Source organism: Dipodomys merriami, unplaced genomic scaffold, assembly GCF_024711535.1.
Source record: "Dipodomys merriami isolate MVZ:Mamm:240054 unplaced genomic scaffold, mDipMer1.0.p SCAF_4, whole genome shotgun sequence".
In the NCBI taxonomy this organism is placed as follows: Eukaryota; Metazoa; Chordata; class Mammalia; order Rodentia; family Heteromyidae; genus Dipodomys; species Dipodomys merriami.
The window spans coordinates 10,192,628-10,209,779 of record NW_027205603.1 but is presented as its reverse complement, the minus strand read 5'-3'; positions in this window follow the sequence as shown (position 1 = coordinate 10,209,779).

Genomic DNA, 17,152 nt, shown 5'->3' with positions numbered 1-17,152 from the left:
GAAAATGAAAATCTTGTTTTTCAGATGCAAGCAATGCTGTTTTTTATATTGCATTAAATTTTTTGTATGTCTGGGCTATATCATCTATTTAAATATTTGTTATGTCTACAGTTTTTTCATAATTATGAAATGTCATTATCCTGGAGTTAATTTGTATATGTATTTAAAATCCATTGAATTACTAGAGGAATGTTTTTGCTTTTCTAAATCATCTGGCTTTATTAGAGTAAGCATGAAAAATGTTAGTTGTCTTTAATTAAAAAATACTGGAAGAATGCTCTATTGCTTCGTTATTTTAAATAAGTAGTGGAATTGAGGTTGGCATGCAAGATGTACTCTGTCTATTTGAGGAATCAGTGCACGTCACTGCTTTTTGTTGGTTGGTTTGGTTCTTGCCTTCTTCCTCCTGGCAGCACAGTAGCTAGGCATGCTGGCTCTTAGGGGTACACGTGCACACTTCCAGTCTTGGCTCGGTGCTCTTTAGTCATGTGTCATGTGCAAGTTTCTTGATCTCTCTGTACCTCAGTTTTCCCATCTGTAAAATGAGAATAAGAACACTACTTTCTGAGTGTCAGCACCAAATCTCCATGACAGAGTCCAGGCTCTGGGCATAGACACAGATGCTAAGATGGTATGTGGACCATTTCATCCAAAGAGAGATGGATTGTAATAGAAGAAGGTATCCGCTGTGCTGGTGCTAGAAAAATAGGAATAGGATGTTCAAAGAAGAGCTCAGATCTGTGCAAAACTTTAAGGCTATGGACTTTCAAGTGATGTTGCTTAAATAACTATCCCTGATCCTGAAGGAGAAGGTGCCTAAGATACATGCCTAGCCAGGTACTTGTTGCCCGACCCCTAAGGTGAGCTCCTCTGTCTTGCCTCATGGTCGCTTGCCCCCATTGTGAGCCCCACCTGCTTTCAGGTGTGGTAGACCTGGGGGCCCAGAGCTGGTGGTAGCCTGTTGTTTGGGCTTCCAGCTATCAACTATGTGAGTGCAAGGAACCTCTTTTCCTTTCTTCCTTTTTTCCTCCTCCTCCTCCTCCTCCTCCTCCTCCTCCTCCCTCCTCCTCCTCCTCCTCCTCCCCCTTCCTCCCCCTCCCCCTCCCCCTCCTCCCCCTCCCCCCTCTTCCTCCTCCCCCTCCCCCCTCTTCCTCCTCCTCTTCCTCACCCCCAGTCTTGGGGCTTGAACTCAGGGCCTGGGCACTGTCCTTGAGCTTCTTTTGCTCCAGGCTAGCCCACTTCTGGTTTTTTTCAGAGTAGTTTGTTGGAGATGAGTCTCCAGGTGTTTCCTGCCTAGGCTAGCTTCGAACCTCAGATCCTTCGATCTCAGCCTCCTGAGTAGCTAGGATTACAGGCTTGAGCTACCAGCACCCAGCCAATCCCTTCAATACTGTGTTATGTAAATCTCAGCCCATATTCAATTTTCTCCATTGTTTCACACGTCTTTGTTCAGGTGTTTGTTTGAATCAGGATCTAAAGAAGGTCCACACATATTTACAGTGTCTTCTGTCTCCTGCTCACTGAAATCATTCGTACTATTTGTGCCTTCCTGCTTCCAGTTATTAGAGTTGGAATTGGTAATCCAGTGTTCTGTCACTTGAGCCAGGCCCTCAGATTTATAGGCTCTAATCATTTTTGAAATTAGGTCTCCCTCTTTCCCTGTCTCCCTTCCTCTTTGCCTGGACTGGTCTGGATAATCATCTTTGTTTATGATTCCCACATTGCTGGGATGTCCTATATGTACCACCCTGCCAGCTATTGGTTGTGATGTGTCTTACTAACTTTTTACCTTAGGTAGCCTTAAGTTTTGGTCCTGAGTAGCTAGGAATAAGTCTGAGCCACCGAGCCCAGCCTTGCTACTCTTAAAAACAACAACAACAACAACAACAACAGCAACAACACAAAAACCCCCATGATATATTTGTTTAAGGAATTTAGACATGTATTGAAAAATGTCTACCACTCTACCACTTGAGCTACAATACCACTTCTGGCTTATTCTGTGTATGTGGTACAGAGGAATCGAACCCAGGGCTTCATGAATGCTAGGCAAGCACTCTACCACTAAGCCACATTCCCAGCCCCATGTTTCATGGAATTTTGTACTTTCTGGATTTGGCAGTTTATGTCATCACCTTGTTCTTCAAAGTGCCTGTCAGTTCCCTGGCATTCTAATAAATTGGTAATTAGGGAGTTCAGAGACTTGCCTGATTCAGCTAATACGGTGATTACTTCTGTAGACAAGAATATTAGAGGTAAGACATACTTCTTCAGGGGCTGGGAAAGGTGGCTCAGTGGTAGAGCGCTTGCCTTACATGCATGAGGTCCTGGGTTCGATTCCTCAGCACCACATAACCAGAAGAAAAAAAGCTGGAAGTGGCACTATGGCTCAAGTGGTAGAGCGCTAGCCTTGAGCTGAAGAGCTGAGGGACAGCACCCAGGCCCAGAGTTCAGGCCCATGACCGGATCCCCCCCCCAAAAAAAAAGACATACTCCTTCATTTGTCTAGCTGTCCAGACAGACCTGGGGCTTGAATTTAGGACCTGGGTGCTATCCCTGAGCACTCTACCCCTTGAGCCACAGCTTCTTGGTGGTTAATTGGAGATAAGAGTCACATGGACTTTCCTGTCTGGACTGACTTTGAACTTCCATCCTCAGATCTCCGCCTCCTTTATAGCTAGGATTATAGCCACCTGAACCTGGCTTTTTTTTTTCTTTTCCTCTCTGAAGGTTCTTATGTGAGTCCATGCGGGGCTGGATTGGCGGGTTAATGGAATTCACAGAGCAGAATCACCCTTCCACTAGGACCAGAGAAGACCAGGGAAGTAATGTTCCTGGGCCAAGCTTCTGTCTGACCTTTGAGAGTTTCCCTTGGATGGCAGAATTTCCCAGGAAGCTATTTGGGCCCTGCAGCAACTAAGGTTCCCGCTGGCTTAGCCCACCAGTCTGTCGGAGGAGCCTGCATCTTCAAACGAAGTGAGAGCCCAACAAGATTTGTCACATGTGTGATATAGATTTCTTTAGCAAGAATGCTTGTCACTTTGCTATTTTCTGGTGAAAAAAAAAATCTCTGATGATTGTGTCTAAAAATATAAAATAAAGTGGAGACGGAAGGCAATTTCACATGAAAATATTAAGCAATGAAAAACTCATTATTGAGCAGTACTGGAGGATTTTTCTTTTCTTCTTTTTTTTCTTTTTTAATAGTCTTGAATTTTACAACTTGCCTTTTGAACTGGATAATTTGATTATGTAGTCAGTTCCCTTGGGCAAATCAGGTTTGCCCTATACATTTTATGACTTGTCCCCAGATAGACGAAGATAATTGTGTCTCTTTAAGACTTTGCAAACATACATTGGAATTTGGTTTATGGTTGACTGTAAATATAGAGAGATTACTTGATGTAGATTCATTGATGATGATAGCAATTTAGTCTTTTTCTGATGCTTCAGCTAAGCTGAAGCTTCAGAAATTAAGAAGCATGATTTTTTTTGTATTTTATATGATTTAAAATTTTACTTTTATTTCAGCTTTATTTTTAATCAACAAATAGTCATAGTTCAAAACTTTACCTTTAATTTTTTAAATTTAAACTGATATGTATAGAAATATAGAATTGTATATACAAATGGGATACCCTGCAATGTTTCAACACACGTATATTAAACACAGATTAAACACATCTGTCCCCTCGGTCACTTGTCATTTCTCTGTGGTGGAAACCTTTACAATCCTTTATAGCTATTTGAAATATATAGTATTTTATTGCCAGGTGCCCCTACCATTCAAGACCACTCCAGAATAACTCGTTCCTGTCTATAAGCTATTACCCACTGACCAACCTTGTTCCACCTGCCCTGTCTTTTATTTGATTTCTTTTAATATTTGATTTTGAGATCCATTGCAAGATATGAGGCAATAGAAAGCAAGGGCCTTCCTTTTCCCTCTTACTATCTTGTGTTTGGGGATATTTCATTTCTGTGACTGCCCCAAGGGCTTGTTCTCTGTCAGGCCATCCACTCACCTTCTTCTGGTTTGATTTCCATGTTCAGGAAATATTTTCACAAAACATTTGTTTTCTTCATAGACTGTACTACAATGCTTAGCGAGGTGCTAAGGAAATATTTTATGTATTTTTGTACAGCACTTTAGAGAGTGGGTTTCTTGAATTTATTTATTCCATCTTAGACTTCCTTGTTTTTTTTCTCTTTGAAGCTGACTGAAAGCCCCTTGGGGAACTTGGTCTAATTTGTCATTTCCCTGATTCTGAGCTCAGTGCATGGCCCATGGCAGGTGCCCCGTGAATATTATTGGATAATGAGTGAAAATGAACTTTAGGAATTTTATTCCTTCTTTCTAACCTCAAATTCCTCATATAGGAAACCTTTATTTACAAACACACACACACACACACACACACACACACACACACACACACACACACACGTATGTTATATACGTAATTTTTAAAAATGTAGGTCTTGAGGTTTGAACTCTGGAGATCCTGGGCTCTGTCCCTGAGCTTTTCTGTTCAAGGCTAGCACTACCTGAGCCATAGCTCCACTTCAGTTCTCTTTATTGTTATTATTAGTTTTTGTACTGATTGGAAATAAGAGCTTCACAAACTTTCCTGCCCTTTGAACCGTGATCTTCAGATCTCAGCCTCCCGACCTCCCGAGTAGCTAGGATTACAGTTGTGAGCCACTGGTGCCTGGCTATACTTTTTTTTTTTTTTAATGAAACTCTGAATATCAATTACATCCTGCTTTATTTTTCTTAATCAAATGCTCAGCTAGATTCAAATCACTAACCTCAATGTACAGGTTAAATCAGAAATCAGGTTGGTGCATTTTGGTCAAGGGCCATGGTGATGAATGAACTGCCAAGAATAAAGTTAAAGACTATGTTACTGTTTTTAGTCTCCTACTCCTGAGTGACTTACAGAACCAAAGGTCTATGCTCTCTTGGGTCTGGAGGACAGAAATACAAGATCACTTTGCCTGTGCTGAAATGCAAGTGTGGCCAGGCCTGTTTCCTACGGAGGATCTAAAGTGGAGGTCTTGGCTCTCCCAAGTTGCTGCTTTCAGCTGCTATGATTTGGTGTATGTACCTCAAGCATTTATCACTCATATTTGAAAGTGTGTGTGTGTGTGTGTGTGTGTGTGTGTGTGTGTGTGTGTGTGTGTGTGTGTATGTTCATATTAGAGCTCGAACTCAGAACTCAGAAGCTCTTGCTTTACTTTTTCACAGCTCTACTTCTGGCTTTCTGCTGATTTATTGGAGATAAGAATCTCATGGATTTTCCTACCTGGGTTGGCTTTGAACCATGATCCTCAGACCTCAGCCTCCTTAGTACCTAAGATTATAGGTGTGAGACACTGGTGCCTGGCTTAGGATGTAAAATTCTAAGAGGAACTATGCCTTTTAAATTTTCTCTTTGTAACTAAAACTTTATCTATGGGCTAACACTCTACTCTGCAGCATCTTCACCCCTCTCCCTGAAGTTTGCACTTAGCACCTGTGCCCGGCCTTTGTAAGAGATGGAGCTGACTCAGTTTTCACTACTGGGTTGTGAGTGGAAGTGAGGTGTGCAACTACCACCTCTTCCTCCTCCTTCTCCTCCTCTTCCTCCTCCTCCTCCTCCTTCTTCTCCTGAATATTTTTATTATCTTTAAGTAGTTGTAGAAAAGAGTTGCCTTCAACAAAGCAGTTTATAAATACAATGCATCTTAATCCATGACATCCCATTCAACATTGCCACCCACGTTTCCCAGCCCACCCTTTCTTTTACTTTTCTTAATTTTTAAAGATGTGCATTAATTTTTAATATATATATGATACATTTTGATTTGCATTATCCCTTCAACATTTTTACCCAGCTTCGACCCTTTCCTTCCCTTATTTTTCTTAATTTGTTATACATACAACTTCTGCATAATTCTAGGTGTTAGAGACAGAACCTAGGGGGTGAACCAGCCTCACGTGAGCTGAGCATGTATGCTACCATCGAGCTATATTCACATTCTTTCCTATTCTTTTCATTTTTGTGTGGGCCCTGGGACTTGAACTCAGGGCCTGGGTGTTGTCACTGAGTTTTTTTTCTAATCAAGGCTAGTGCTCTACCACTTGAGTCACAGCTCCATATCTAGATTTTTTTTGGTGGCTAATTGGAGATAAGAGTCTCAGGGATTTTCCTGCCCTGGCCAGCATTGAGCCACAATCCTCAATTCTCAGCCTCCTCAGTAGCTAGGACTACAGGTATGAACCACCAGCACTAGGCTCCACATTCTCAGAGAAATTGTTTATGCTTCACTTACTCTCCATGACTCCTCCCTCAGGAGGGGATGGATGTGATTGATGTGAGCCCGTTTGACCATCCAGTAAGGACACAGTTTATGGAAAGGCTGAGCCATGACACAGAGGAGTTCCTGAGTCAGAGCTGCCTGAGTATTCTGTGCCATCTTGATCTCACTTCTGGGCTGGACACAAAAGGGGGATAAAGTTCTGGATTGTGTGTTATCCTTTTGGGGTCTGTTTGTTATGGCAGTTAGCTTACATATGAATGAACACACAGGCAAAATTAGGAAAGAAGGCCGTTTCTTGGTTTTAACTACTGTTGTTTGTATGCTGAATAAGACATGCTAGATAACAGATGTTATGTTAGTCCTGGGGCTTGAACTCAGGGTCTGGGCACTGCTCCTGAGCTCTTTTTTTTCCTCAAGCCTAGCACTCTAACGCTAGAGCCACAACTCTGTTTCTGGCTTTTTTGGTAATTATTTGGAGATAAGAGTCTCATAGGCTTTCTTGTGTGGACTGGCTTTGAACCACAGTCCTCAGATCTCAGTGTCCTGAGTATGTAGGATTACAGGTGTGAGCCACTGATGTCCAGCATTATTTTATTTTGTGTGTGGTGGTGAGAATCAATGATATAATAATAATAATAATAATAATAATAATAATAATAATAATAATAATAATAATAACAACCCTTATACTCTTATTCTTTGTGGTTTCTGAAACAAACCCCACAGTTGTTCCCCGAATCACCATGTCGTATAATAGATGAGACTGGGCTCCTTTGGAATCTTAGTCTTCAACTACTCACATTCCATCAAATTGACAGCACTATGGTTTGTAAGATTCGTCTTGATTTTGTATTTTAGTTGTAACGAACGGCCGCTAACTGGTGGTCATGAGGTGGTTCTCAAATTGGTGAAATAGGTTAAAATTGTAGGATTACGAACATGTTAATGGAGGTGTTCTTCTTAATGGCTGTATGAATGAATTGCTTCTCGTATAGGATGATTTCTTCTTCCTGGAAGTGGGAGTCTCAGGCTGTGTACTCCACTAGTCTGGGTACTGCTGACAATGTGGCTCTAGCACATTCTCAGGGGTGAGCTCTAACAGGCAGGACCATACATAATTTCCAGCTCACTAGCAGAAATAGTGGTTGTATGGTTGAATTTGTTGCCGCAGTTGGATAAGTCATTATTATTCCTGCCAATGGTCCCAGAAGCTTGGAAGCACCAAGCTGCCTAGAGCTACTTGAAAATAATAATAGAACAAGAGAATAGGGGAATAATGGATGAGGGGAGAGCGGCCCTTCGTATCTGGAATTCTGAATGTAGCACCGATACGTCTAGCAGGTCTTTCTTGCAATGATGTATTGAACAACCACAATAGCAACATTTTATGATTTCTAGGAAGTATCAGCCAAAAAAAATTATAGCTGAAGAAGGAAATTAAATCAGTGCAGTAGAATTATTCCAGGAGTATAGAGCAGGACCAATGGAAGACGGAGCACTGAGGGCTGAGAAATGGCTATAGTAAGGGGGGGTGAGAGGGTGAAGAAAGGGCAGGAAAGTGGGGAGATGAGAGAAGGGAGATGGGTAGAAAAAGAATACCAAGAGGCTAAACCACAGGAGCCAAAAAGGGGGAAGAAATTCTTAAAATCAGGGGTAGTGGTTTGGGCATGGTGGTGTACACCTGTCATCCCAGCCGGGTAGGAGGTGGATGTGGGAGGAAGGTACTCTGAGACCTGCTTGGGCAGAAATATAAGACCCCATCTGAAAAATATCCTAAAAGAGAAAGGGCTGGAGGTGGGGCTCAAGTGGTAGAGTACCTACCTGCCTAGCAAGTGCAGGCCCTGAGTTCAAATCTCAGTACTATCAAACAGAACAAGGGAAGGGATGATATTGTCCAAAACGAAACCTATAGAACTGTATCCCCCTGTCCATCACCTTTATAATAACATATAATCACATTAAAAAAAAATTGTACTCCTATTGGTTGGGGCTCAGACTTTGGAATAGGAAATCTCTGGACCTGGTGGCATAATAAACGTGAGTTCTCAAAAAAGAAAAAAATCCCAAACCAAGCCAGAACAGAAAAAGACAGGGGGTTATTGGGGGCTGTTTTTTGGTCAGAGATGACTGACTTCTTTTCTTCGCCTCCCCCCCCCCCCCGCCCCGCCCCCATGGTGCCAGTCCTGGGGCTTGAACTCAAGGCCTGGGCCCAGAGCTTTTTTGCCCAAGGCTAGAACTCTACCACTTGAACCTCAGCTCCACTTCTGGCTTTTTTGATAGCTAATTGGAGGTAAGAGTCTCACAGTTAATTGGAGATAAGAGTCTCACAGACTTTCCTGCCAAGGCTGACTTTCAACTATTATCCTCTGATCTCAAGCCTTCTGAGTAGCTAGGATTACAGGCAACTTTCTTTTTTTATAAAGGTCTCATCTCATCATAACCTGATTACCTTCTAAGGTTCCATTTCAGAGATTAGATTTCAGCAAATAGATTTGGTGGAGGGAGGGAGTCAATCTACAATGTAATGTGCTATGTTATGAATCTATACCCGTAGTGTGGAGCTCCAAGGATTCACTCATGAAGAAATGACAAAGAAATGTGAATGCTAGTTATCCTGATAATTTTTGCCCAGGCTGGCTTCAAACCTCAATCATCCCCATTTTTGCCTCCTGAATAGTTGGGATTATAGACATGAACCACAGCTCTCATCTCCACATAAAGCTAATGTATAAGCCTTTTTGAGCTGCAGGTTCTTGTATATAAAATGATGTAGCTGCACTTTTCCATGTTTGTGGAAGAGAAAATTATATGTTTAAATATGTACAAGCAAACATCTGCACTATTGGCTGAATGTATGCCTCCAAATCCATAGGTTGAAGTTCTAACCTTAAGTACTGTGAAATATGACTGGTTTTGGAGATAGAATCTCTAAAGAGGTAAGATTTTAATTGAGTTAAAATGAGGCTAAAGATGGGTCCTAATTGCTCAGTCTTGTGATTTTTTTTTTTTGTTAGTTGTGGGGCCTGAACTCAAGGCTAGTGCTCTACCACTTGAGCCACAGCACCACTTCTGGCTTTTTCTGCTTATGTGGTGCTGAGGAATTGAACCCAGGGCCTCATGCATGTGAGGCAAGCGCTCTACCACTGAGCCACCTTCCCAGCCCCCAGCCTTGTGAGGTAGTTAGGATACACAGAGAGCCACCAGGAGTAGATAAGCACAAAGGGGTGACCAGGAAAGAAAGAACAAGAAGACAGTCAACTGAAAAACAGAGAGAAAGGTCTGTGGGGATCCCAATCCTGGCAGGGCACACGGCAAAGCTTGCTTAACTTGCCAGGGCTCCTATGACAGAGGCCTGGTTACATGTGGGCACCGGTAACACTTGCTTCATTTACCTGCAGATTGCAGATCTCTCTTTTCCTTACCAGGTTTCTGAGCTAGTAGTCCTTGCTTTTCAGAAACCGTAAGCAATTAGCCAAGTAAGAACTGGCAATAGCGCTTACACCAGCTACAAAAGGGTCAGCTATTTCCTGTGCTGTTGTTAGTTTGTAATGGGCGACACAGTTTACCGGGAGAAGATTTTAATTGTCAGTGTAGATTTGATTTCCTTTTGTGTAGCTCAGGAGGAGGATGGCATTGTGTCCTCTTTGAAGGTCATTGCGAACCATATAGGTGACCCTAATTTGCCTTCTAACTAAGAACAATGGCACCTTTTCTTAGCTATATTCTATTTTCTTTTTTGCAATGGCAAGCCAAGACCCTGTACTCAGAAATAACTAGGATGCTTCTTGTTTCTTTGGCAACTGGTACATCAGCCTCCTATTTCTTTATCCGCTGAGAAAGTAGTGAAGGGAAAAAAAAGATAATGAACCTCTCACATGACATGTAGGTATTTTTCCAAAGCAATCTTATACTTGAAAATAATTTTAGAATACTTTAGAAAAATATACAGAAAAGAGAAGTGAATTATTGCATGAAAACATAACATGCTCTAATTGCTTTAAGAAAAAAAAATCTGCAGTATAATTTAATGAGTCAATATCAGAGTGTTTTTTCCTACCTTAAAAAAGATTATGTGCCACTAGTGAAAATAGTAGGAATTTAATAAATAAAGTAAGAACCGTGTCTCTATTTCTCTTGCCTATTACTCTATTAGCTTACTATTATTTTGCTTCTTATCATCCCATTTAAAGAAGTAAATACTGCCCGATAGCAAAAGAGAGAAATACAGAAGTTACATCAAATGTGCGCCTTACCTATTAATGTCTATTTACTTCAGTCTTCACATGATTTCAATTAACTCAGAAAACAGATTACACTAAGAGGGTAATGGTAATTTTCATTATTGTAAGTAATGAAGTCCATGTCTACTGCAATTTGGAATAAATATTGATTTGGTCTAGCAGTAACCTGGGCACATTGGCAAAAAAAAAAAAAAAGAGAGAGAGAGAGAGAGAAGAAGGAGAAGAAGGAGGAGGAGGGAGGGAAGGGAAAGAAGAAGAAAGGAGGGAAGAAAGAAAGAAGAGTCAGGAATTATTCAGGTGAGCCGGCTAGCTATCCTCAAACTTCTTCCCCCTCCTACCATTCCTCGTCAGTATTAGAACAACCAGGCATCTTGGCTTCATTTCTCTGGCTAACCTCCCCTCTTTACTATGTGACTAAGTCCTCACTGGTGGAATATAAGCAGAAATGTAGGAAGCAAATCCCCAACTCCCTTGCTAAAGAGGAATTGTGTGGCCCACACGCAGTTCTTACTCTCTCCCTTACAGTCTGGGTTGGCCACAACCTGGTAAACCTTTAGGTATTGTAGAATTGCCGATGGCCAGCCTGGATTAGAGATAAATCCACACAGAATTGCCAACCAGACTATTAGATGAGCAAGACATAGAAATTATGTTGCTTGATCCATTGAATGTTTGTGTCTCTATTACAGCAGAGATCATTTCTTCATTAGGATAAAGGCTAAAACATTATGTGCATAAACCATTGACTAGCATATAATGTACTCACTCAGAGATGGTGGCACAGTGGTTGCTCCTCAGTCTGTCCTTAGCACTTAATGCCCTTGAACTTGCCAGCTATGGGAGCTCACCAGCTCACTGTCTCATGCTCACATACTTTTCTAGATCTTCACTTTCCTTTCCTAATGATTCCTATTCCGCTCTGCAAACATACCCATGTCTCTTGCATTTTAAACAACCTGTCCTTATTCAGCTCTCCCCAACCCCTTATACTACAGAAATACCCACCTGTATCTCCAGTTCCTCAGCTCAGTGGCAAATGATCTTTTCTTCCTTAATTTCATGTAACTATAAATTGAATGAGGCAGGGGTCCCCAGTGGCCCGTGTATTGGAGAATGACTCTTTTGGCTGTCCTGGCTTCTAGAGTGGCAGCCATTCCTTAGAGTCTCTGAGTCTTCCTCTAAGTCTCTAAGGGCTTCTCTTCTTCCAGCCTTGCTTCAATGGAGTTGTACACAGTGGTTTGTATCTTATGGTTTACATTCTTCCTGGACCATTGAATTCCTTCCCATAGACAACCACAGTTGCATTTCTCATCTTTCTCAGCCTGACATTGACAACAGCTACTATGTACTAAGAGCTCCTTATTACCTAGATAGTGGTATTTTTCTTCTCTTCTCTTCTCTTTCTCCCTCCCTTCCTCCATTCTTCCCTCCCTTCCTTACTTTCTTTGTTCCTTTTGTAAATTTTTTTTTTTTTTTTGGTCGGTCATGGGGCTTGAACTCTGGGCTTGGGTGCTGTCATTGCGCTCTTCAGCTCAAGGCGAGCACTCTACCACTTGAGCCACAGTGCCACTTCCGGTTTTCTAGTGGTTTATTGGAGATAAGAGTCTCACGGACTTTGCTGCACTGGCTGGCTTTGAACCGAGATCCTCAGATCTCAGCCTCCTGAGTAGCTAGGATTACAGGCGTGAGCTACTGGTGCCCAGCTCCTTTTGTAAAATTTTTGTTCTGGTCTTTGGGCTTGAACTCAGGGCTTGGGCTCTGTCCCTGAGATTGTTTGCTGAAGGATAATGCTCCACCACTTGAGTCATAACTCCACTTTTGGCTTCTGGGTAGATAACTGGAGATGAGAGTCTCACACACTTCAAATTTGGCTGGCTTCAAAATTTGATCCTTAGATCCCAGCCTCCTGAGCAGCTAGGATTATAGGTGTGAGCCACCAACACCTGACTTGTTTTAAGAATATTAGTACATAGCTTCATAATTCTCATATAGCCTGCAAAGAATGGGCACTATTTTAAACTTTAACTCATTCCTAAGCTTTAATTTGCCTACTACTTATGAAGTGTTTATGTAATAGACCCCAGCTAGTATGTCATAGAGCTGGCATTTGACCCTGGGCTGCGAGGTTCTACAGTTCTCCTGGAGGCCTGCTTCTTTTTCTGGAGCCCTTTCTACACACCTGTTGATCATAGAGTCCCTTTGAAATATTTTTTTCAATTATATATTTATTATCTTTAAATAGTTGTACAAAGGCATTACCATTCAATGAACCAGCTTGTAAGTATAATGCATCTTTTTAAAAATAATTTTTATTGAGATTAAGTGATTACATAAATCTCACAAATTGCACAGTGTTGTGAGATAGTGATACTTAGTTAAAGTCGCGAACACATTTTAACCTTCACAAGGCAAATTGTCATTACCATGGTCTATAAAGTTTGTGAATTCTATGAGCTTTGACAATACAACTATTTCTTCCACATTGGGTGATATGTACCTTTCTTTCCTTTTGTTTAGTGTCAGCTGTTCCCTCTTTCCCTCTCATTCCCTCCCTCCCATTGCTGCCCTTGTGTTGCTTAGTTCATTTTCATCAATGTCCAGTGCAGCTGATGGGCAACTCTGTTGTATATTTCCCCATTTCCCTCTGATTCTGTGCCCTCCTCCTAGCTTCCCTCAGATGTGCATATATATGCATATATATATATATACACACTATATGTATTTATACATATATATGTGGTCAAGAACATAGAGTCATTTAGAAATGATATGACAAATTAGTGGAGGTCCTTTGTTTCTCGAGTCCTGTTTACTTTGTCATATCTCCTTGCATTTTGGATTTAACATCCACATATCAGGGAGACCATGTGTCATTTGTCTCTCCACTCTTGGCTCACCTCACTCAAAATGATTTTTTTCTAGTTCCATCCATTTCCCTGCGAGTGCCATTATTTTGTCCTTTCTAATGGCTGCATAATATCCCATTGTATATAAGTACCACAATTTTTGGATCCATTCATCTGTAGTGGGGCATCTGGGTTGTTTCCATATCGTGGCTATTTTTTTTTAATTTAAATTTTATTTTATTTTATTTGAGAACATACTGTACAGAGGGGTTACAATTACATTGGCAGGATAATGCATACATTTCTTACCAAGCATTGCAGCCTCCTCCTTTGTTTACCCTTCACCTCCCTTCCCAGCCTCCCCCCTCCCCCCCACCCAATCATACCGCCCTCCCCCCCCCCACACCGACATTGTAAAGCTTGCTTTGACATGACATTTTGTAATTCTCCTTGTTGCAACAGGTCCACCTGAATCCTTAAACAACTTGTTTGTCCCCATCTCCTCCACCTGTTATACTGACATCAAATAAAGTGAAAGCGGGGGTTACACTGTGGGGGAGGGACATACAAAGCAACAAAGAAATAATCTTATAAATGCGTTAGAAACACATGCATGAAAGAAACGAAAACATTAAAATACATATTTAAGGGTTCGTTTTCCTAACATCACATTATCTGACCTTTTCCGCTTGACTCATACCTATACTAGATATTGCAAATAAGGGAAACCATGGGACCTATGTTTCTTTGGGCCTGGCTTACTTCACTTAATATAATTTTTTCCAAGCCTTTCCATTTCCTAACAAATGGGGAAATGTCATTCTTTCTGATGGAGGCATAGAATTCCATTGTGTATATATACCACATTTTCTTGATCCATTCAGCTACTGAGGGGCATCTGGGTTGGTTCCATATCTTAGCTATGGTAAATAATGCTGCAATAAACATAGTTGTGCTGGTAGCTTTAGTGTGGTCTTGTTTGTATACATTTGGGTAAATGCCCAAAAGTGCGATTGCTGAATCATAGGAGAGATCTATGTGAAGTCTTTTGAGGAACCTCCATACTGCTTTCCAAAGTGGTTGAACAAGTTTACATTCCCACCAACAATGAAGTAAGGTTCCTTTCTGTCCACATCCCCTTCAGCATCTGTTGTTGTTAGAGTTCTTGATTTTTGCTGTTCTAACTGGAGTGAGGTGATATCTCAATGTTGTTTTGATTTGCATTTCTTTTATGGCTAGGGATGTTGAACATTTCTTCATGTGTCTATTGGCCATCCTTCTTTCTTCTTCAGAGAAGCTTCTCTTTAAGTCTTTCGCCCACTTATTTATTGGGCAGTTGTTTCTTTGAGGATTTGTTGTTGGGTGGTTTAATATTTTGAGTTCCAAGTATATTTTAGATATGAGACCCTTGTCCGTTGTATGGCTAGTAAAGATCTCCCAATCGGTGGGCTTTCTATTGATCTTGCTAGCTATGTCATTTGCCCTGCAGAAGCTCTGCAACCTTATGCAATCCCATTTGTCCAACCTTTCTTTGATTTGTTGTGTTTCCGGGTCTCTATTCAGAAAATTTCGGCCTGAGCCAAGGAGACCTAGGGTTTCTCCTATTCCATCCTGTAATGTTTTCAGAGTGTCTGCTTTGAGTTCAAGGTCTTTGATCCATTTGGAGTTGATTCTGGTGCAGGGTGATATATAAGGATCTAGCTTTAGTTTTCTACATGTAGTTAACCAATTTTGCCAGCACTATTTACTGAAGAGGCTGTCTTTCTTCCATTCTATTGTTTTAGCTTCCTTATCATATCTTGGTTATTGTGAAGAGTGTTGCAATGAACATGGAGGTCCATGTGTCCTTGTATCCTGGTTCCTGTTGCTCAGGATCGCTGCCTAGGAGTGGTATGGCTGGGTCCTAGGGGAGGTCTATATTTAGCTTTCTGAGATACCTCCAGACACTTCCCAAAGTGGTTGTATTAGTGTACATTCCCCATTAGCTTTTGTCGTTGGCTGAATTTAGGATGTGGGCTAATGACTGGGGTAAGGTGGTATCTCAGGGTTATTTTTATTTGCATTTCCTTTATGGCTAGGGATGATGAACACTTCCTCAAGTGTTTCTGTGCCGTTTTTATCTCTTCTTCTGTGAAGTTTCTCTAGCTCCCTTGCCCATTTAACGATTGGTTAGTACACTGCATCTTGATTGATGTCACCCCTTTCATCAATTTCCCACATTACTCCCAACCCAACCCCTCCCTTCAGTTTCCCTAGTTTTACAAGATATGCATTGAATTATCTCCTGAAGGCATTCTCCCCACTTCCTCTCACCACGTGTCTGTGTTCTTCCTCTGTACCCTCCCTTCACACCTTTCACGTGCCTTTTTCCTGGCATTCCATGTTGTGGGGCTGTGAGTTAGTTTTTCTATAGAATTACACTTCGAACCTTTGAGGTATATTTTTGCCTTTTCATCTTTGATGAAACCCTTCTAGCACCAGTGCCTGAATCGGAACTGCCTCATTTTCCCTCTGGACTCTTGGTCAACTGCATCAGCTCCCTGCCCTGACAATCTGACTGGATCACTTCTAATGATCGCCACATCCTCTCAGCCTGTAGGCTGAGAGAGTCTCTCTGTCCTGTTCCCTTCCACGTTGACTTGGGAAATTCTCTGCTTTGTGCATGGCTGACACTCTACCACTTGAGTTATGCCTCTAGTTCCAACTTTTCACCCGGTTAGTTGGACATAGAGTCTCCAGGTTTTGTCTGCCCAGGCTGGCTTCAAGCCTTGATCCTCAAATCTCAGCCTTCTGAGTAGCTAGGGTAATAGTTGTAGGCCACTGGCTCCAGGCAAAGAATGAATTTAATTTTTAATTAATTAATTATTAATTGTGCCTGTGCGGGGGACTGAACTCAGGGCATGGGTGCTGTTCCTGAGCTTTTTTGCTTAAGAATAGCACTCTACCACTTGAGCTACCGCTCTACTTTCAGCATTTTTCAGTGGTTAATTGGAGATAAGGCTGGCTTTGGGCTGTGATTCGGCTCTTAGCCTCCTGAATAGCTAGGATTATAGGTATGAGCCACTGATGCCCAGCTAGGAATGAATTTTAAAGGAAGATCCTGGTAGGAAAGGATTGGGACGATGGTGAGCTAAGAAAGCAAGCTTTTCAGTTAGGAAAAACAAATTCTAGAGATATATTTGCAACCTGCAGTCAATAATTAGTAACAATAGATTATATACCTGGGAATTTTTTTCACCTCAAAACAATATATGATATAATATATAGGTTAATTAGCTCCATGGAACCAATCTACAATATGTACATATTTCAAAACAACATGTTGAAAGTAATAAACACATGTAAATTTATTTGTTGATGAAAGAAAGAATAAAAAAAAGGAGAGAAAAGCCCTGATAGCATAGCACTATATTTCAAAAGTGAAGACTTTAAAAAAAAGTGTGTGTGTATGTGTGTGTGTGTGTGTGTGTGTGTGTGTGTGTGTGTGTGTGTGTGTGTGTGTGTGTGTGTGTGTGTGTGTGTGTGTGTGTGTGTGTGTGTGTGTGTGTGTGTGTGTGTGTGTGCTGGACCTGGAGCTTGAACTCAGGGCCTGGGTATTGTCCCAGGCTATATTCTACCATTTGAGCCACAATTCTGTTTCTAGCTTTTTTGGTAGTTAGTTGGAGATAAGGGTCTCATGGACTTTCCAGCCTGGGCTAACTTTGAACTGTGATCCTCAGACATCAGCCTCCTGAGTAGCTAGGTATGAACCACTGGTGC